Source organism: Dermacentor albipictus, unplaced genomic scaffold, assembly GCF_038994185.2.
Source record: "Dermacentor albipictus isolate Rhodes 1998 colony unplaced genomic scaffold, USDA_Dalb.pri_finalv2 scaffold_45, whole genome shotgun sequence".
NCBI lineage: Eukaryota > Metazoa > Arthropoda > Arachnida > Ixodida > Ixodidae > Dermacentor > Dermacentor albipictus.
The window spans coordinates 163,680-186,192 of NW_027225599.1; the positions used below are offsets into that span (position 1 = coordinate 163,680).

General features: G+C 46.1%; 1 long non-coding RNA gene across 2 annotated transcripts in view; it reads left to right on the forward strand.

Moving 5' to 3' along the window:
• The window catches only part of LOC135914561 (uncharacterized), a 101,037-nt gene that overhangs the window by 36,284 nt on the left and 42,240 nt on the right, over window positions 1–22,513 (forward strand). The window contains exon 3 of one of the 2 annotated variants that reach the window (XR_011510140.1): window positions 1,609–2,708. The exons of the other annotated variant lie outside the window; for it this stretch is intronic. This is a non-coding gene — a long non-coding RNA (uncharacterized lncRNA). Of the gene's footprint in view, window positions 1–1,608; window positions 2,709–22,513 lie in introns of those variants that run through there. 2 annotated transcript variants of the gene reach the window in all.

Here is a 22,513-nt window from a genome sequence, read left to right on the forward strand (position 1 = left end):
GCCCACGATCGAAATAGGAGGAAAAACAAGTCTGAACATTGTCGCGTAACCTATACCTGTAACGTGTTATTATTGTATGTCTAGCCTTGAACTCTGTTATTGTTAAAGGCTAGACACAGGCGACAACAATCAGAGGTGTCTCCATGTGTCGTCTGTGTGCCGCACCAGCGTGCATTCCAATCCAGGTAACTGCGAAGCCTCGAGTAAACACGTTATGCGAGCTTTCGTGGTCCTAAAGTTTTCGCCGTACGATTTCCGAAATATCGTTTATCTGGCACTCCGGGCTTCAAGCTTTACAGTATAAAGAACCGTAAAATAACTCGATCGACAAGGCTGTTAACACAAGTGAAGTGAGTTGATGATAGTGGCTGTGAATGTGCAACGATCAACCAGACGCACGCGACGCGTTGAAAGATTACGCGCACTCTTAGGTCTCCAATGGTGCTTGTGCGTGCAAAGGCAGCTCGCCCACTCGACTGAGCTGAAAAACGAACTACTATTCGCAACGGCAACTTTATGTTCTTCAGTAATACAGCAGCGCGATGAGCGTCGTTGACGGCTTGCCGGCGAGATTCTGAAGCACGGGAGAGCCCGTGTGAACTAGGGCCGGCCCGCACACGGCAGGCATGTCTTTGGTTACAGATCGGAAGAGTACGCAAATCCATTTCTTAGTCGGCGCGTGCTGTTTTCATTAGACGTCCTCGGTCAACTTCCGCCAGAACGTTGGTTGCCAAGCATCATAATCTTAGAACACGTTGGACCAGTTCCGAGTTCGTCGCCGAACGCTCACTGGGAACAGAACCTTCCGAACATACACACGATGGCTTCAAGTACTTTCTGTTTTTTGCTGACAATACAGAGCGGACACTTAGCCGCTATCGCGGAGGCGGTGTCCACGAAGTCGCCGCGACTGAGGATGCACTTATCGCAAGAGAAGAACTTCACATTGTCCTAGTTGATGTTTACTGCGTATCATATTGACCGCAACAGCATACATATCATATCGACCGCAACAGCATACCGCCCGTGCTGTTTATGTGTTCCCTCCCTCTGTCCCCGTCTTTTATTTGCGGTCAATATGATATGCACTTATCGCATGCTTCCGAAAGTTATTATTTTTTTTTTGCAGCCGAATGCAGCAGAGTGGTAGCCCGTCGACCTTGAGTCATCTGACGTCGCAGAAGTCCTAGACAGAACACCTTAGAATTGCACTCATCTGCAATGAAACCGCTACTTTTCCAAGCTACCCCTAAGAGAAAGCGGAATCCGCACATACCAGTGCGAGGAGGAGAGGAGCGCGGTACGCTGGTTCGAGGCTACGCTCCTCCTCGCTGATAAAACGGTCTATACAGGGACGCTAAGAGGCACGAGCGCAGAGAGAGAGAGAGAGAGAGAGAGAGAGAGAGAGAGAGAAGGGAATACGGAAAGGCAGGAAGGTTAACCAGACTGAGTCCAGTTTGCTACCATACACGTGGGCAGGGTAGCATCCTACACCTAAGCTCTCTCTCTCTCTCTCTCTCTCTCTCTCTCTCTTTTCAAACGAGCGCAGGGTGCCTTGCTGTGGCAAGGCTGTAAGCCCTGTGTCACCCTTTCCACGCTCTCATGCAGATGGCGCAACACTCCTGAACGGCGTGAACGACGACGGAGATTCTAGCCGAAGAAAAAGAAAGGTGTTTCCACCGCATACGCTGTTGATGTGCTACAGAATTTCATTTACAGCCGTGATGCTGCTAGTTCGCCGGGATGCAAGACTTTTGGGAAACTTGATGTGTACCTCAGTGTACATTTGCCTCTACTTGGTTTAAAGATGAAATCTGTCAACAGATGCTCGCGTAAATTCTGATAGGTATACCGGGTAAATAGTATCATTGTGTTACTACGTTGCATATCTTTTTGCTTGTTCCAGGCACATGGCGGCAGGCGGGAAGGTTCTTGTCTCTCCTCCTTTTAGGCCTCTTTGTTACGAGGAAGCTTTACCTTGGGAGTCCTATCTAGCTACGTGGCAAATGAGAAACATATTTTCTTGCGAACACCACTACACCAAGTTCGGTTAGGTTTGTTGCACCTAATGGAAAAAGTAAAATGCAGTGACTGCTGGTAGTGAATTTTTTATTTAGGCTGTCGATGTTTTCACAGATATTGTCGAAAGTTGCAAATTTTCAGAGAACAAAACTATCAAGTCTGCAATTTTGTATATCGGCAATAAAGAAGGATATCACGAATATTTAAACTGCACCTAAGAGTACATCTTTGTAGGCAATGGACAGTAAGCTGATCGGCCTATAATTTTGCAAGTCTTTGGCGTCACCTTTCTTATGGATTAAGAATATGTTGGCGTTCTTCCAATATTCCGGTACGCCCGAGGTCATGAGACATTGCATATACAGGGTACCCGGTTTTCTAGAACGATCTACCCACCACCCTTCAACAAATCTGCTGTTACCTGATCCTCCCCAGCTGCCTTCCCCCTTTGCATAGCTCGCGAGGCTTTGTTTCCTTCTCTCGGCATTACTTGTGGGATGTCAAATTCCTCTAGACTACTCCCTCTTCCATTACGTCGTGGGTGCCACTGGTACTGTATAAATCTCTATAGAACTCCTCAGCCACTTGAACTATCTTATCCATATCAGTAATGATATTGCCGGATTTGTCTCTTAACGCATACATCTGATTCTTGCCTGTTCTTAGTTTCTTCTTCACTGTTTTTAGGCTTCCTCCTTTCCTGAGAGCATGCTTAATTCTATCCATACTATACTTCTTTATACCAGCTATCTTACGTTTGTTGATTAACTTCGAAAGTTCTGCCGTAAGGTTAGAGGCTTTCATACATTGGCGTTTCTTGATCAGATCTTTCGTCTCCTGCGATAGCTTACTGGTATCCTGTCTAACGGAGTTACCACCGACTTCTATTGCACACTCCTTAATGATGCCCAGAAGATTGTTGTTCATTGCTTCAACACTAAGATCCTCTTCCTGAGTCAAAGCCGAATACATGTTCTGCAGCTTGATCCTGCATTCCTCCGCTTTCCGTCTTACCGCTAACTCATTGATCGGCTTCTTATGTACGTACCAGTTTTTTGCACTCCTTCCTCAAGTCTATGCAAATTCTAGATCTTACCATCCTATGGTCACTGCAGCACACCTTGCCGAGCTCGTCCCCATCTTGTAAGATGCCAGGGTTAGCGCTGAGTATAAGGTCTATTTTGTTTCTAGTCTCGCCATTCGGGCTCCCCCACGTCCACTTTCGGTCATCCCGTTAGCGGAAGAACGTATTCATTATCCGCAAAATATTACGTTCTGCAAACTCTACTAATGACTCTCCCCGTGAGCCCCGGGTAACGTCTCCTGCGGGGATTTAGTCAGCGCCAATGACAGTGATGAAATATGTGGGTCACTAACCGAAGATGACACATGTTTATTGTGATAATCTATTGAAGTAGGCTGTCGACGACAAAATGCTACTTCAAGCAATAAAATAAAGATTGGATCAGCTCATTCTGCCGCTGTTTGTTGTTATTCAGTCTTTCGGGTAATTCAACCGAGCCTTCCGGTCCTCTAAGGGTCGGATTAACGGTAGTTGATCATAGTGTTTTCTACGAAATCATGAACCTGTACATTTATACGGAGTTCACAGGTACGTTCGGTCCAACTAAACAACGCCATTAGAGAAGAGAAAAAAAACCCACAAAGTTGAAGGTATTGGACGCCCATTGTCGCGTCATCTGAAGACGTAGGCGGAGGACCCTGCAGTCTAGCCATCATTTTTCACACGTATCGTCGGCCGACGCATTTCCTGCGACCACATTGCGCCGAGGAAAGGAAACCTACATCGCGGTGTGGGAAGACGCTTAACGAGCTTCGCTACTCTCAGTATAGTGTCTACAGCAAAGAGCTGCTGAGCCAAGCGCTACCTTAGTAGTGTTCTATATACACAGGGCGCTCCGTACCTTCGTCGTGCAACCTTCCCAACGGCATAACCGTTCTGTGCGTGGAAGATCGACGATGCCAGGACCACCCGTTACTTACGCGAGATTGATGAAGTCCGGCGATTATGGCGACCGAGCTGGCCGACAGCAAAAACGGGAGCCGCAGTTGAGCACCTTCTCCGCCAGCGCCCTCTATTAGGCGAGCTCTCCTAATTATTTATTTCGCGTTTTATAGTTTCTTGCTTCTGCACATATGGCTGCTAAAAAGGCGTCTTGCTTGACTTTTGTTTCTTTTCTTTTTATTTATTTGAAACAGGAACCATTCTTCGTTGGCTTCCACGGACAGGCTTTGCGGCCTCATACTTTACTTTTACTTGCCACAGTCTTTGTATTTTGTTACAAGGATGCCTCTTGCTGGCATTGTTTTATGTGTTACCATTTCTGCCGTGAGCCTCTTCAATGCAGAATAGTCTTCGCCTATGTTATGGCCCCGCATCTTGTGTCATCCGCTTTTACCCTTTCGCGTTTCGTCTGTTTCTTCGGCCGATGTACGTTCCTCCTTCAGTCGCCATGTTGGATGAGAAGTGCGGCTTTATTTTAAACGAACACTTGTACCGTTGCATCTATGGTGTTGAATATCACGAGCGAACCGAATGAGCCCCATCGGTTTCTTGGTATAATAATCTTGCAGCATGTGCCTCCCTGTACTAAACGCAACTGTGACTGCGTATCGGTCCCGCATCATCTGTCGTCTGCTTTAACCGAATCGTTTTACGTCTGTTCACTTCTTCGGACGCTATCCACTCCATTTTCCTTCGCCATGTCTCGGCTTCTCTCGGATCAGGCCGGCCAGTCTTGTTTCGAAGGGCGCACTTCTTTCGTCGTCTTTGTTTGTTTGAGTGTTGCGTTCGCTTCCGCCTTTGTATCAAGTCGTGAGCGTTTGCCCCAAGGGCTGCACACCTTCCAGAAGCCCCCATAAGCGTACGACAACACCGCCTTGGCGCGGTGTCCACAAAGGGTGCTGGAAGCCGAAGCAAGATGGATTCTCTTGGGCGGACGTGCTTATCGGCGGAGGCTCACGGCCGAGAAAAAAAAATGGCGGCCACTGCACGACCCGCTATCTCAGCCGAGTAAGAAGCCAAGCGAAGCCTAAGCTGTCGTGGCTGCGATTTAGGTCAGAGAATGAAATTAGGAACAAAACGAGAATGGTTCGTGCGGGCTGTAAACGATATCACGACAGTGCGCTTGTTTTTTGTTTGTTTTCAGGTGCTGGCATTCCTTCTTGCTTAATGTTTTATTCATTACTCTCAGTACGACACACCAACGCTCCCATCATGCTGCGGGTTGTGTATCTATATCTCCCTCTCAGACGAAAGGAAGGGGAAGTTCAGAGAAAACGACCAATATATCACACGTTTCATGCCGCACAGCAAGCTTTCAAAAAGAAAGAAAGAAAACCAAGAAAATACGAACAAATAAGAAATTGCATGTATACCTAAGATACTGCAAGATTCCGGTACGGTTAGTCCCCATTCGGTCAAGTGGTCTTTGAAGGGGGGGTGGGGGTGGAGAAGGCAGTCGCCATGGGGTGGGGGGGATGCGAGAAAGCAGAACACATTCTATGTGAACTTCAAAGACGTGCAATAAAGCTCCTCGAGGATCATCCCTTAAACGTGGAAAAGCTGCTTGGGTTGGGAAGGGTTGGGAAGTGAGTTGTGTGCAGTGTGAGTCGTAGTGGTTCGGAAAAGGCGCACCGTATCGGGCGCTGAGTGAACTTGGTTTTCCAAACCTGGTGTTGTTATTTGTACTGCGAAGTGTTTCAGACCATGTGGTGGTTGATAGGTGGCGTTCAGGCGGATCACATTTTCAGCAAAGTTTCGCAAGGCTATGTCCGCCGGCTGCAAGCAACGCCCATCGTCATCTTCTTGCATCCTCTATTCATTGAACAGTTTATTGTTCAATGTTTATCATCACTCAAATTTGCACGGCGTTTACTTTGTTGCGACGTTTGCAGGCACTGATTGTCAGTTTTCGCCACGATAAATTCGAAGTGGGCGTCGTATGCGGTGATGCCACTTAAATAAAAAAGAAAATTAGATTCCGTCGCAACACCAAACGTGGCACCATCTACCGCGGCTACGGTGAAGAAACCGTCTTCACCGTATAGCCAAGACCGTGGCCACGACAGATAGTGGGCCGTCACCGCAAAGGACACCGATTTCGAATTTATCGTGGACGAAAGTACTAAGCAGGGGTGCTATGCAGGATGCGTCGAGTTTGGCGAAACTCGGGATCTTCACGAGCTCTGGCGACACCCCAAGATGAAAGCACGAATGGTACCGAGACACAGTTTATCTTTCGACAAGCCTCCAGTTTCATTGGTTTATCTAGATTCACTCTGGCTGGCTATCATTCCTTGGGCGTTGCCTTCTGGGCGGTCGACAAACTGGGGCTCACGTGATCATACCGTCGGTGCATGGTCGTGCCTTCTTTCACTTGTTTGTCGTTCCACCGAGTGCATTACATGCAGAAGCAAGTTGTAAAACAAATGCATTTAGTACAATATTATTAGTTACTTTAACGTGGTTTAGAAGCATTTTGAAGCTTACGAGATGTGCACTGAATGCGTCTTAGACTAATTTGTAATTTAGTACGCTTCGCATTATACCACGAGGGAGCGCTGTAGTGGCGTCATCACATCCATTTACCGGGCAAGCATGGCGGCTAAGCATCAGAGAGGCCCAGTGTAAACAAACCCGTACAACGAGCTTGCAGTGCGCGACGTAGTGATCAAGCTCGACGAAGGCCACTATTTCTTGGATAGTTCTGTTCCTCCGTAGGCAATCTTCCCGTGCACCCGGTAAGACTGCCAATAGCTTCGGCGATTTTACAGATCGCAACGCGCACCTACTGTTCACGGCGAAGTGCTGAAAAAACAACTTGTCCGGTGCTGCTTCTGCGAGTGCGCTGAGTTCCTCCACTCTGCGTGACTGCGAGCGTCACGAACATTACATAGTGTGGGCAAAAGGTAGACATCCTATATAGCTACGATGCGACGAGGTGGTACCGACGATGGATCTCGCTACCAACACAGTGAAGGAGACTTCGACAAACTGCAGATAAGTATATTTCAACTGTTTCATATTTAGCATAATAAGAGTGCACGGATTAAGTCACTTTCCTAGTAACGAACTGAATGTCCAGCAGTTTAAAGAAGGCAGTGATAACCAATGAGTGTTCGTACTTTTACGTGCAAGTGGGCCCGCGAAAATATGGAATAGATTAAGGTAACCTTCACTAACTTGGCGAGGCAACAGAAATTCATGAGTGACATTAAGCTAGAAAATTTATGGAAGAGTATCTTTATCCAAGTGAAATATCAATAGCAAGTACTGATATAAAGCAGGAAACTTATACAAACATTTCATGGGTTGAACAGCACATGGAAGGCATTACCGAATCGTGATCGCCACGTTACCGATATCCTTGAAAAAAGTCTAGAATCATTGCATTCCACCGGTTATGCAATATGGGACATAAACCTGGAGGTTAACAAAGAAACTTGAGATGTCAAGGACTGTGTAGAAAGCGAAGTAACAAAAATTGTTGCAGATAGCATTAAGGCAGGAAGACAGTGGCGTAGTAAACCGTGGCAACTGATATGCTAGTTGAGATTAAAAAAGAAAGGAATCGGCAGGCAGGCCATGCACGTATTCGATCACTTGTTGCCAATTCATATCAGGTGATTGCATAAGCATTACAGAATGAATGTCAAGGAGAGAGAACTACAGCCAACGCTGGTAGAAAATTGCGTAATGGGACAAGAATATGATGTTTGTAGGCATAGGATGCAATCAGCTTGTATAAGACGGGATTGTAGGGTGAGGCATTTGTTTTGCAGCGAACAAAAATAGGTTTGTGGTGCTGACAGTAGAGACTTGTGAAGGCGCAGGGCCACCTCAGCTGCTGGCACACTAATCAACATGACAATTGGCTGTGAAAAAGAAAACCCCAGTTTTGAAAAATAAAGCAATGTTGTCCCAACGCATTGTTTTACTAAGCATACTACGCTAGAGGCTTCCACATTTAAGGGCACTTAGTACTAATAGTGCAACGAGCATTTTTCTTTGTAAATAATGGTTTGTATGTGGCTGATTCATTCCAATACACTTTTTTGCAGCAAAACATTCTGCTGCTGGAGCCACTCAACCGCCTGGTGGCAGTAGGCGAGCGCCAGGCACGTGCTCTTGAGAGTGTGGCAAAGGTCCAGAGGGCTGCTCCGCAACAGTAGTATCGGTGCCCTCACTGCTCTCCTGTCGAGCCCACAGAAGGCACCTTATAAAGGAGCTTTGAGTTTAATATTTCGTTTATTATTCAAGAACATGAATAAAATTATTGCAGTAAACATTGTGCTGTGCATATTAGGAGACTTATAACATGCACTTTGTGTCCCTTCAAAACAGGCAAAAACGTAAGACAACCTGTGCCACTCTTGGACCATGTAAATAAAAAATACACTAATGCAGCATACACGTCATCATGCTGTTTGTTCTTTCTATGTGCAAGAATACAGTGCGTGTTCATTAGCCACAAGATGAACGGTGTGTGTAATTCACAATGAAGAAAGGAAACAGCAGGAGCTTAATAATGCTATCACCTATAGACTGTGCATATGACTGCAACACTCCCCGATTCAAATGTGCCATTACATGCATGTTCGATACCACATATTCTTTAACATTGTCTTATAATTGCATGTACCATATTTCACACATCTTAAGCCCTTGCATAGCACACTTCTGATGTATCCATTTCATAGGCCAAATAATTGTACACTTTGTCCTTTTGTGTTGTATGAAAAGCAGCATCCTTTACAGTCGGATAAAACTTCAGAAGACAGGAGAGGCCCCACCCAGATGACCAAAGCGCAGCAGCCGATTGCCTACACGTCTAAAGAAATAGTCTCTCTCCAATGAGCAATATTAGTCTGTCTGGCGGCACAATATCAGTCTCGAGTGCGTGCCCATTGGTGCAGGCTTGTGTCCACCTGCCTTAAAGTGCAGATTCCGCAGCCTCCTAAAGTTGTATCCGACTATAGAAACACGTAATGCCTTGCACCAGTTGCATAGACTTCTGCAATTTGATAGCACACAATGATCAGGAGCAGAAATCTATAAAGGCATCCAAGCAAAGCTGGCTGACCACACTTCCATTATGAGGGGCTGAAAAAGGTCTCGCCAAATATTCCCATGACGTCCTTGAAAAAGAGGTGGTGTTTGGCACTTCTTTAGAATCAAAAACAGATTACACTGAATGTTGTGTAGCACGTCAAAACAAACTGAGCTTGGTTATTTGCACAGCATGTAATGGAAGGTCGAGCTTCACATAGGAAACAAACTGCTCTGTCCAGTACAATTTTGAGGCCGGTATGGCACCTATTATGGCACCGGTATGGCACCTATTATGTCAACAGTGTCTATATACAAATTACACTTTTCACAGGCCATTGATTTCACCATTATTTTTGTGTGATGGTTCTTTCAATCAGCGCTTGTATTACATGAGCAGTTGGATTTGAAAGCAAAGCTTTGTTTGCAAACCTTCCAACTTCCATAATTGTGTGGCAAGGCACTGGCATGTTGTCGAATAGCTCACACTTCCTCGGTCCTGCACCAAAGAAGCCCAATGCTCTATTTTAAGTTGGATCGCACAACAATTCAACGGCACACAAAGAAGTGTAACACACACAGCAAAGCATTCTGCTGTGTGTATTTCTCTTTGTGTCCCGTCGAATTGTTGTGCAATTAAACTTCAAGCTTCTATACCAATACACCGTCTTCAACCACACCAATGCTCTAGTTATTAGGCCACAATGGTGCACATCTTTGAAATTTCCCAACACAAATTAGTTCTCCGAAAAATCACAAATGTTAAATTTTGCAGCACAGCTGTATGTATGAACGTGCCATATTCTATACCACTAAACTCACAGGAATCAAAGAGGCAAGCATTAACCAGCCTTGCTGCTGCCGTTACCATTATCATCATGACACCAATGGAAACACAGTGCCACGTTTCAGTAAAGGGAGTGCTGGAGGGAAAGGTGTGACAGCGAGGGCTTACAATAAAAATAACAGTTACGAGACATGTTCAATGCCAATATATGCTGCATGTCGCTCAGTCTACTTTGGCAATGCGGCAAGTGTTTACTCGTTTGGGCATATCACGTTTTGTGTAATCGTTGCTCTAAACCTGTACAAATGGTCAATTTGCTCTGCAAGTTTTATTTTTATCATGGTAGGTTAACGACCCACTTTTCATTGGCATCTGCAACACATTTCCCCCGATATGTAATAATGCCTTGGTGGTTCATGACATCTTCACGTACAGAGAGTTCTGCAGAGTATCGGATGTGCATTGTTCTAATGCTTAAGAATTAGAGCCCCATTATGAGACGAAAATATACAATTTATCCATCCAGAATAACGCCGCCCCCCCCCCCCAAAAAAAAAAAGAAGATGCACTGAACCTCTGGCACATGCATCGACAGTGAACAGAGCAAACAATCTGAAGTATTTTCTTCATGCAAGCCAACACACTAAGATTCTCAATGCATTTTCATTTCGCCACAAATGCATAGGCACAACCGGCTTGGCGCAACATCCACATCTCGCGCTGCAACAAATTGTGCAATGCCTCGCTGTTTCATAGTGCGGCGGATAGATTACGCATGACTAAAATTCAGCATTGTGCATACTTAGTAACTTCACCAGTGAAGAACCCCAAGTTGTTTATCAGATTAGGATTCATAGGTTACTTCACACAATTAGTGATATCCATTTATCTATTTATACTTAACCCCTTTCCCAAGAAAGTGAGCCATTTGGAAGGCACCCTGACAGATAAGTAGAACAATCGACAAAAAGTGATCAACCAGCGAAAAAGTCTGTTAATCACAGTAACGCTGACATTGAAGGCGCCTTAATTCCTACGTACATACGTTCCGTCGACACACCCGACTACGTTCGTAATGTTCCCACGAAGTGGGAAGCATTCTTTTATATATGCCCGCTCCGCCGCAGTATTTTGGAAAGCTAGCCACCGCTTACGCACTGCCGCATCGATGAGCGCGTCATACACATCTCTGACACAGTGGCTAACAGTAGTTTGATGGCGTCCGATGTAACGCTCGGCGCCGACGCTTCCCTGAAAACTCCCAGTCCCGTAGAAACGGAGGGCACAGATGACTTGCTCTACGACGGTGAGCGAATGAAGCCCGCCACGCTGTCTCCGCAGACGAGAGTCTTCGCCTAGCTCGTCACACAGCCAGCACACTGATGTCTTCGACAGGCGAAAATGACGCTGAAACTCCCCGTCGGTCATGCAGGTGAACGGGTCCGGACGGTCATACTGACGCTTGCTGCCGCTGGATGCAATGAAACAGGCTGCTGCTGCCGCCGCCATGTTCCCGAGTTGAACTCGGAGGGGGTTTCGCGATGTACGAGTTTAGCACGAGTTCGCCTGTCGATCAAAACCAGAGGTCACGCCCCGCGCGAGGCATGTAACTATTGCGCGCGCACCCACTACAGTTGGGCCACGCCCAACTTATCTTCCGGCAACAGCGACGCGGTGTCGAGCTGAGAGGCATCAACAATCTTGACCGCCGACATAAAACACGCACAACGCACTGTCATCGGTGATGTACTGAGCACCACTATCGAAAACAAAGCGTTGACTGTCGCTGGCATACATCCTCTCGGGCTGAGATCGCCGCACAACACGGTTTCACTGCCTGCATTGCGGCGCGTAGCGCACAGTAAATAATTATCGGCACGTCACTGTAGGTGCTTGCAAGGCGTCGAGGCGTCGAGGGGGACGACGATGCTGAAGAGTGCTTATTGCAGCAGTCGTTTCAGATGGCTGCTCTGTCATCGGTGATGAAACGGTGCCACAACGTCGTGAACACGATCAGCGTCCGAGAATCGCTCGCTCTTCTAGGCCCAGTGCAATGGCATTTCTTCATCACAAGCACTGCGCACTCAACAGTTCCAACACCTCTCTCCGTTCGAAATCTGATTTCATAAATGCACACAAGAGCCCTCACCTGCCAAAATGCGAGTGCTGCGGTGTCGTTACGATATCCATCTGCGATCGCTGCTGGCTCCAGCAGAGGTAATCCGCAAGCACCTTCGACTGCACAACACACTCATATACTGCGTACATGCGCTCAGAGGCGCCTTCACTGGGCAAGCGATGACAAGCGATGAATTCTGTCGCTGGGGAAGCACGCACGTTTCGCAATGTATCGCAGAGGCTTCGCGCACAAAGATAAACTGGTACATTTTCACTGAACTGCGTCACTACGCACTCTAAAATAACATACCGCCATTTTACAGCGACAGCTGTTGTGTCGTTTTTAGTCGGTAAAGCGGGGGCCTTAAAGCCTAGTGAAGCGCCTGCGATGAACAGCCGTACCGCGGCGCTGCGTTTCTATTCTCCTAATAGAGAAAGAGTGGCCATGACCCTCCATGGATCATGACCGACTTTATTGAGAATAGCACTGCAGCGCCCCTAGGCGACTTATCTACGTATGAACGCCCTCGTGCGTGCGACCCGCTTCAATGTACCGCTTCTAAGCTTTCGCCTCCCTGTCGCCACTCACGGCAAGAAGTGCAAAATTTAATAATTTGCTCAATCTCCGTTTGCCATCACAAATTTCTAGCATTGAAAACGAAAAACAGATACCTAAAGAAATGAAAATGTGCGTTATTTATTTGTCGTATTTTAACGTATTCGTTTGAGTGAAAGTGTAGGTGCAAGAATGCGCCGCATGTACCCCGTTCGCATTCGATGGAGGATAGATAGATAGCGCCCGAAAGATGAGGCACGCCCTTGACGCGCCCGGGAAAGGCGTGGCAAACGGCTCACGGCAAGTGTGCTGACAGACAGCGGGGCAGTCACGGTATCGCTAAGTTGCGATAATCCGTTGATAACAATACGCGGCGCTGGCGCGTTTCGTTGTGCAGCCTTCTGCGCTTGAAACGTGGAAGCAGCGTGCCGTGCAGGGTGCGCTCATGTTGTCATACGCGACTTCTTGTCTACATATTTTTTTGCCTGCACCTTCGGCCCGTTCCGCGCTATCTCCGTTCACTGACTGCCGTCGAGCAAACTCGGGCAAAACTCGGGTGAACGAGAAACTCGACGCATCCTGCATAGCACCCCAGTGCCGTATATCTTGCTATTAAACATCGTTAAAAACGGTACATCCCTGAAATATCTGAGCGAGATAAGTCAATGATATGGCAGGAACAGTCACGTATACTTGGCGTAGTTTTGATGTAACACTAACTTCATGGAAACGAGTCTGCCATTTTTTAAGCAGCTGTTCACAGATGTGCAGGATGGCTACAAACAATTAAAGAAAAAAACAGGTGAGGTAGAAGACGGAAGAAGAACCATTGCGACAACATCTGCAAGTCGAAACAGCTGGCGGGGAAAGAGGCGAAACATTTCACATTTGCCTTTGGCCAGTGCTTTAGTGTACTTAGCGCCAGCGCCATGTTCCTCGGCGCCGGTGGACCGCGTAACTTGGCACGATTTGACGCCGGTCTGTCTGCCTCATTCCTGGTGCACCAGGCGGAAATCCTTCATAGTGTGTGGGCAATGCCAGCTGCTGTCGAATGTCGCGGCGCGGTGTGACCTTGACAGCCGGCGAAGCTTCCTGACGGGTAATATTCTTTCTTAGAGCCATTAGACTTGTTATGAAAAAGATACGATGCTTCGCTGTTTATACATACATGCGCCAGGTGTCTCAGCTATCATAAAGAACGGCTCTGAAGGAACGGAAGCCTTAATTCTATGCGGATGAAACCAACCGCATGTCATTGGTAGAAACATGAACAAGCGTCTTGCGCGGTGTTCATGAAGGCGTACTGCACGCTTAAAGGATCAGCCTAGCCGGTAGTCATCGTGAGATGGGTTGTGCCGCAATTTTCCTTCACAGAAGGAATTCAGGTACTGAATCCTTCCCGGAACATCGCGCAAACGACTTGGACGTCGTGACAATTTTGCCGGCAATAGCCAGCGAGCAAGTCGTCCCCATCGCGTGCCAGCATACATGCACATCGACTGAAGTATTCGCATTCACCACTACGGACGCCTGAAGAACTACAATCTCGTGCTACACTGACAGGTGGCCGCTTCGAATCCTGGAGGATATTGGCTGCTGTGGCCATTTAAACGGTGGCGCACTGGTGGTGTTGCGGAACAAAGGTTGGCTGCATAACTGAATTGCGGGCACTTGGGGTGTTGAGTTCGAGTGGCGCTCAGGTGGAACGTTGTTGTCCTGGCACACACATATTGGTTTGGCTGCAACGCACGAAGACATTAGGGGGAGGCAGATGCAGGGTCCAGGTAGCAGAAGAAGAAGCGGGGGTCACCGCACAACACCATTGCGTTTAACACCACGACTCACTCCAACGATCGCTCCACATCTTGCTTTGGCGCGTTGCCACCAAGGGCCGGGTTACTGTGTTTCTTTTTTTGAAGTGCTGCTAGATCGAAGATACCGTCGAACGCCTTTATAACGAAGTGCTTGCGGTCTCCGAAATAATTGATTGATTAAACAGATGACTTCCTTGTGAATGTCGCGCGCCACACAGCTCACGATAGAACCCGGGACAGAACTGTTCCTTCGTTATACAGGTCAGTTTGTTGTAAAGGCGTTCGTTGTAGAGGGGCTGGACTACACGTGCGGTTCATTTTACTGAGTTAGCTTTAAGACGCAATCGGATGCGGAGATCGTTCCTGTGATTTGCTCTTAGGTCAAAGATTTGCGTCGTTTGCTTTTCATGGATTGGCATTAAAACGTATACAAGGGCTGTGGCGTGGTTCATTTGAAGTCCTATAAAGATGAAGATTTCTGACGTTCCATTTACCACATTACCGTTAAGGTTACACGGGCGGCCACGTAGTTTTGTTCTAGACTGTACACGTAGGTAAAACCTTCGCATCATTCGCTTTAATGTGCTTGAAGGAAGATGCACACGGGCTGTCCCATTGTTCTTGCCAGGTGCTCTTACGTCGAAGCTGTGTGGCCTTAACTTTAATGCGTCATCATTTAAGCGCATGGCACAAGGACTTCGTTGTAGCAGCATTTGCTAAACAGCGTGTTCCAATGCAATTAAGCGCACTACAAGCCAAGTACGCTGAAAAAAAAGAAGAAAGAAGCTTTCTTCAATTCGAGGCTTGTCTTATGCCCCAAGGTACCCACAACAATAGTTACCTCGCGTGCCATTTCCTTTAACGCTGTACTGTAGCTAGTTTTTCAGGTCAGTAAAGTCACGGGCGGGACAGTGCTGCTGACCGGAAAGCAGACAGGGCAGACTGTGAAACGAAATCAAGTAAACATGATTGTTGACGAATGAGGGCGGGAAGGTTCTCTACAGTTTAATATCTGTTCTTGCGTAGCGTGATTTGGTATTGTTGTTCCAGAGCTCCATAATGTAAGGAAAGGCAGCATCATTACTGTAAAAATCCCTCTGCTGTGGTTTAACATTCAAGACACCATCAAGTTTCGAGTGCCGGGTGATGAGGTCGGCTCCTCTTCTCTCTTGCTCTGCCATCCGCCGCTCCTCTTCTTTTTCAGGTAATGAAATGTGAAGGGTTTCACCGAGTGAGTCCCGTAGGTAACGTATATCTCGCGCAAGCACTGGGATTTAATGTGGACGTAAGCATCAACCAGTCAGCATTCGACATAAGCAAGATACGTTTAGAGTGTTCGTGAAAAAAAAAGGAAAGCAGGGAAGAGAGCGATGCGACCGGATTAGTTACAGGCTTAGGTAGAGGTACAAGGTAGTTATAGAAGTTTTGAGGAAGAGGAAAACAAAATTAAGGAGATGAATAAAAACAAATGCTAGAGTGAAAAGCGTGTCTAAATAACTCAAGCAGGTTAGGTGACTATTTGTCGCCGCCCTAAATTAAAGGGGATGCCAAGAAATCATCATCATTAAGTCCTTGATAAGTTTCAAAATAGTTCCATTCCCCTTTCCTGCTCGCCTACTCCTATCATCCTCTCCTTACTTTGAAGCCCTCGAGCACCTCCAAAGTTTCCAAAACTCTGAACATGCGTGCAGAGACCAACAGCTTTTCGTTTCTGTGGTACTAAATTTATCTAAAACATTCTTGGGTTTTACATGCCAGAAAGCACTTTGTTAACACCACCGTTTTCAGGTCTCCATTCCGTATAGTAAATGTTAAATCATGCATATGTTGGCGTAAACCGTGCTAGAAAAAAAAAAGAACGAAAAACCTTAGCACATTTTGGTGACTCTGGTGATCAGTGCGGTCACGTCGCATTTACACGTGACCGTACTAACCTAATCCCGCACGGCAAATTGCGGGAGCGCACAATCTTAAAATTTCTATGGGTAGGGACCTCACCTTCCCACTGCCCGCCATCTTCCTCTACACACTCGCTCCAACCTCCACTACCGATCACAGCATCTGAACTCATCGGGCTCCACAAAGACAACTTAAGGTTGCTCCTCCTTCATGGAATAGTTGGTACAATAATTATTAAAAAATCATAATCATGAAATCATCATTATCATCATCGTCATTATCATCGTCATCATCAGCCCACCAGCCTACTTCAGACTATTTTCTAACACTTTAGGACGAAGACCTCTCCCAGCGATCTCAATTTACTCCTGTCTTTCGCAGGCACAGAATAGGACTAGCTGGCGCAAGAGAGGGGTAATGATGGCGTTCAAACCTTCGCCACAGCAGCGCTTGCCCTTGAGTTAAAGAAAACCGGATCTTGAAGGCTATGATTGGAGTAATGGACAAATTAACACCCTCATTCAATTTTAAGGTGCTACACGAGAGGCAAAAGCTTTCGTTAATAAATTAGCTTATTTGCGACACGACACCGAGACATCCCCTGTAGTGGCATTTAATTACTACCTGAATAAGCTTGCGTATTACGCTTCTGTTCAGTGGTGCCCACAACGCGAGAAAGAAAGAAAGCAATTTCTCAAAGTTAGAAGTTCAAGTTCTAAGAGAATAAGAAGCAAAAAAAAAAGAACACAGTCGCATAGTATTAGCCTGAAGCGCTGGCGTTTTTATGGTTGTTGAATAGCTGCGTGTACCGGCAGCACGAAATTATGGATTTACTGTCAGAACCAGCGTTATCTCCTCGTTTGGATTCACCGCTCTCAACGTCGCGGCAGATTATATGAACTGCAAGATGCTGCACTGGCCAGCTTTGCTTTATGCCGGGGCAGAACGTCTTGTTTTCGAGAGATACCAATTACGAAGGCGCCACCCGGAAACCTTCTGCGAGCGACGACACACAAGACTGAAAGCGCTGACAAATTACAACTTCTTTCGCTCCTTCTTTTCCTCTTTGTCAGTTGTCTCGAACGCGCTTTTGTTCAGGTGGTGGATTTTAACGACAAGCTAAATTTGAAACAGCGTTCGCTGATTAGGTACTTTGTTTTAATTTTGCTGATGGTACTCTGCTATGTAATGGGCTACTCTGCGCCGCTTTTTTTGTGATGTGAGAGCTTTTTTCTTATGTTTAGTGATGTAATTAGGAGCTGTGAAGATTTAACTTAAAATATACAACATTCTGTTGTATGAGCGCTACAAGAAGGACTGCAGTTGCTTTAAAATTTTTTGGACGCAAGTTAACAAAATCATTATTTCCTTGCAAGATAAGCGCTCCGATGTCACGCCCCAAAAATATTCCTATTCGCAGGAAGGGAAGATGGTACATGATACACGCTAGATGTTTGTAGTTTATAGAGCTTTCATGCCTTAAATAAAAAGTATCATATAGTATTGGTGGCTACATTTTAATGAGATTAACTGAAAAAAAATATAGAAAGAAAGCAATGTCGTGTGCCGAGATTTATATGCACGGTAAAAAAAAAAAACCCAGGTGGTTCAAAATTTCTTGCAACGTCCAAATGATAGGACGAATAAAAAATAAAATAAACAAAATAAATAAATAAACCACATGTTTTTGCATTCCCGCGGGCGTGGAATAACAAAAAAAAACTGTTCGTTGAAGAAAAGGGAGGTTTGGGATAAATGTTGCTTGTTATTAGCACAATTACTAATAACTGGTAACAACTAGTGCTATTTATTAGTACATTAATTAGTTACTAGCACATAACTATGGAAACGTGAAGCAGGAGGCGAATAAGAAGTAAACTTCCGTAGTGCATAAGAATTTTGCAGATGCAGCGCACATGTTGGAATCCATGGGAGGCGATGATGACTGGCAGCGGTTAAATGAATGCAACAACGAAAGCAAGATGTAACGAGAAAAGGAACAAAACAAATTGTGCAGAAAGGAAGTAGTAGGACACATATGTTAATAGAGTTAATTAACAAGGCTTCCTTAACAATTTTGTTATCCTAACACAAACCCATTCTGGCGATAAACCAGGAATGGGCACATATACCCAGTGGGATATGCTCAGCAGCCCACGAATGGAGTCGGTCAAATATAGAAAACTCAAAAGCTAAAAAAAAGCCCTTCAATATATTTCGCTATTCATGGTTTGGAGATCACTGTGAGACGAAAGTGTACGCACGGGTGTCATGCGATGTTTTGTTTTTTTAATACGCAAACCACAGGTAAAGGAGGAGGAGGAGGAGGTGGAGGAGGAGGAGAAGGAGGAAGGGGAGAACAATCTATTAAAAATGGCTGTGGCTTAGGTAAGGTTAAGCCCAGGATGCGAAGCATACTAGCCTTTATTTTAGTTGTTGAACCACTGTTTAGCTTGGTGAACTGCTGTTGCTTGGCTATATTTGGTTCGGCTAGACGAAGAAACAACTCATGCGTTACTCTGCTTCGCCTTGGACGCCCCGCATTGGACGCGGTGAGCGTCGAGCAACGCAGCGTTCGGCGCGGCAACGAAATGTGTGCCTGAGCAAGCGACGCACGCCTGAGCCTTAGAAACAGCTCGTTTCTAAGGCAACACCGCATTCACTAGAGGTGCTTTTGTACCGCTTTGAAGCATCGTACTCGTGGCTCAGTGGTAGCGTCTCCGTCTCACACTCCGGAGACCCTGGTTCGATTCCCACCCAGCCCATCTTGCAAGAGTTGAGACAAAGCCACTTCTCCTCTGTCGTGACGTCACGGTGTCACGTGGTATTCAAGGCGACACCGCCGCGCCTGAGGAGCTGGGTTGAGCTCTCGTAATATGCTTCGCATAAAAGAGAAAGGACAATCAGGTGCCTTTCTGCCTGTGCGGAAGGCGCCCTTATTTCAGGGCTCCTGCGGCTCTTGCTTTCTCACGGGACCGCTGCACCAGTTGCTGCTGGTTACGAGGGTCCGAAGTAGTCAGCACGGCCTCCCACTGCTCGGGTGTGGGGTTCGGTATTTTCGGGGCCGCCTTCATGTTGGGGCACGCCCATGTGGTGTGATATAGGGAGGCGTAATCATTACGAAGGGGACATTTGTATGAAGATAGTGCAGGGAGTATTGCGTGTATAGTCTGCTAAAATGGGTGTATGTATTGGTTTGTAGTTGTCGCCATGTTACGGCGTCTTCACGTGAGAGGGTCTTGTGTGGAGGTGGGTATTGCCGTCTGTTCAATCAGTGGTGTGGTAGTACGGCATTGTATTGTAAAGGTACGGGCTCCATAGATGCGGTCGTATACCTCTCTTGTGGCACCCGGGTGGCATGAGCTCGGGCTACAGCGTTCGCACGCTGATTTCCACGGAGGGACTCGTGTCCTGGAGTCCACACTATTTCAACGTCCGGGAATTGGGAGGCTTGTTTGAGGAGTATATATACATACATATATATATATATATATATATATATATATATATATATATATATATATATATATATATATATATATATATATAGAGAGAGAGAGAGAGAGAGAGAGGGATCCATGGTGATCCCTGGTGAGGTTTGCCTGTAGGATGCTAATCCAGAGGGGTACGATGGAAACTGAAGCGATATCCACATTGCATGTCGCAGATAAGCAACATACACAAAATACCACAACGCTCGGCAGCAAAGATATCCCATTCAGGCCAATGTCGCTAAGCACACTTATATATCTCGAGACTTTAACGCAGCTGTATCTAATTTGTTAGAGGCGCCCAGCGAACTCCCGGGGCCCTGCGTGTGCGTGGTAATTATGCGCGTTCCCCTTTACAACCCGACTGTCATGGTCGCCACTGGGGTCTTATTAGTTATGCCTAATTCAAGCACTGACACTGCGAGACATCTGACCTATATATTTAGTTCTTTGTTTGCTTGTTCTTTTTTTTTGCACTTTTGGAACAAATGCCAGTGCGTCGTATTTCATGTATACCGAGCGCGACGCCACCGCGACAATGCCGCAAGAAAGCCGATGCAACGGCAGAAGCAACCGCTTTCATTATGTCTCTTGGAATGGATGAGCCCCCATCGTATTTATAAACGTGGTAAAGAGAATAAAACTGTGAGATGGCCATGAGCTATTCAGAGACGCGTGAGTCCCCGCCGAGAGTAAAAGCTGCGAACTTGTTTCTCATTTGTATTGCTCATTCTTCTTTCTTTCTTTTTTGCCAAGCAGGTCTCATTAATGTTCGAGCTATTTATCAAGCCCCAGCAAGCACCATAATTTTTTTTTTTACGCCGAGCAGCTCTCCGCAGCTCTCCGTCTTCTTTTACTACTTTATCGCACATTTTATAGATGTTCCGACACGCGCGTCTCCTCAGGGAGTCACGGTCTCGAGTCGTTTGTCCTGCGTTTTTCCCGTGTTGCCACTCAGGCTTTCCATAGCGAAAAGAGAGCAAAATGCGCAGACGAGTGAGCAGACGACATGGGCGTTGATTTGGCAACAAATGCACGCTAGCGTCGTCTGCTCACTCGTCCAAGCCTTCTGTATTGTGTTCAGTATACAAAGAAGCCGTATCCCAAGCCAACACATTACTGAACTTGGTTTGTTTTTCTATTATTTTTACGTCGTCGCGTTTTCGAATTGCCAGTGCAATGTTTACTAAGCATCAAATAAAGCTTCATTCTGCATGCACGGATTCGTGCCGTGAACTCTAGTGTCGATTAGTCGTGAGAGGCTGAAATATGAAGAGACGTGCCAGTAGCCGTGTTTCTGGTATATCATTTTTTTGAAGCCGTTGTACGACACCTCTGGGATTGGCAGATTGAAGAGCTTGATTATTTATATATGTTTTGTTTAGAGGAATAAATAAGAACAATGTTACGAGAACTCGATTACACGAGTTCTCGAAACGGATGGTGGAAGAAAGGTAGAACAGTGCGCGCTCCCGTTATTTATAAAAATGATGAATCACTTGTTTATGCTTATCCTTAGCTCTCTCTAGGTATGGACGTATGTTTCCCTGTTCGGTGCTGAAACGCTTCGCGCTATGTGCTCACGCATGCTTAACACACACACGTTAAAAGAGTAATGCATTTACAAAGCTGACGGTGCAATACTCCATTCGTTCATGTTACTGCGCTCGGCTTTTTTTCGGACACATATGTGATGGGGTGAATGCACTACGGCGAGGCGGAAGTGGAGTGATCAGTCAAGGCTTTCGCTTAATGCGTTCGATTCTTTGCATTGTTCAGCCCGTCTAAATGAACAAGTTCGTCGATCTCAATACAACTTACGATCCGCTTAACAGACGTGGGCACTTGTGTTTGGCATGATTGTACGGTGAAGATTTCCAAATAAGTCCATCGGTGTCCCGTTGATCTACCGCGAAGAAAAAAATTGCACCCTTTGCGGCTTATCTTGCCTTCATCTATCTGGCACACCCTCGCCATTTTCTTTAACGCTGCGCGTCCAGAAATTTCAGATCACGAATGGCATGTGCCTATTAACGTGTCATAGCGTTCGTGAGAGTAGAGTAGAGTGTTATTGATAGAAAATGATGTTTGGGGACCAAGTGAGTTTCGAAATGTGTAAACGTTCTTTTTTTTTAGCGGGCACTAGCTGTATCTGCTAAAGCGCATCAATCAGTAACCATTCCTTGCATTGTTTTGTCACGCTCAATATCGTGTCACTGATCTTTCTGTAGTCCTGCAGTATTCAGCAGCTGAAGAAATATGAAACCGATGCACTGATAATGACACACAGGTAGAATTGAAAAACAAGATCAGCAACTGATTCGTGGACGACTTTCTTTCTCAACAGGCGCGTAGCATTGCTCTGTGATTCATAATTTTTTTCTTGAAAGTGCCTCCTTAAAGTATCTCCAACAAAACTTAACAAGCGCGCTTGTTACCCTAGGTTACCCTCTGTTTTACAAAATTACCCTGTGTGTGCGAGAGTGCATAGTCCACTGAAGAATATACTGCTGTCTTTTTTATCTTTCATAACACGGCTATATATTGTGCTTTGAAAAAATTTTAAGTACGACTTATGGCGCGTGCGTAACTGTGAATGACGCAAAGGAAAAGAAAGAGAAAGTAAAATAGAAAACGCACGGAAATGATCAGGGCAGAAGACGAAACACAGAACTGCGCATTTGTGTAATCCTAAGCGCAGGAAGAACGCGTGAGGAAGCCAGGTACACACAGGGAAGCGCATTTATTTTGTGC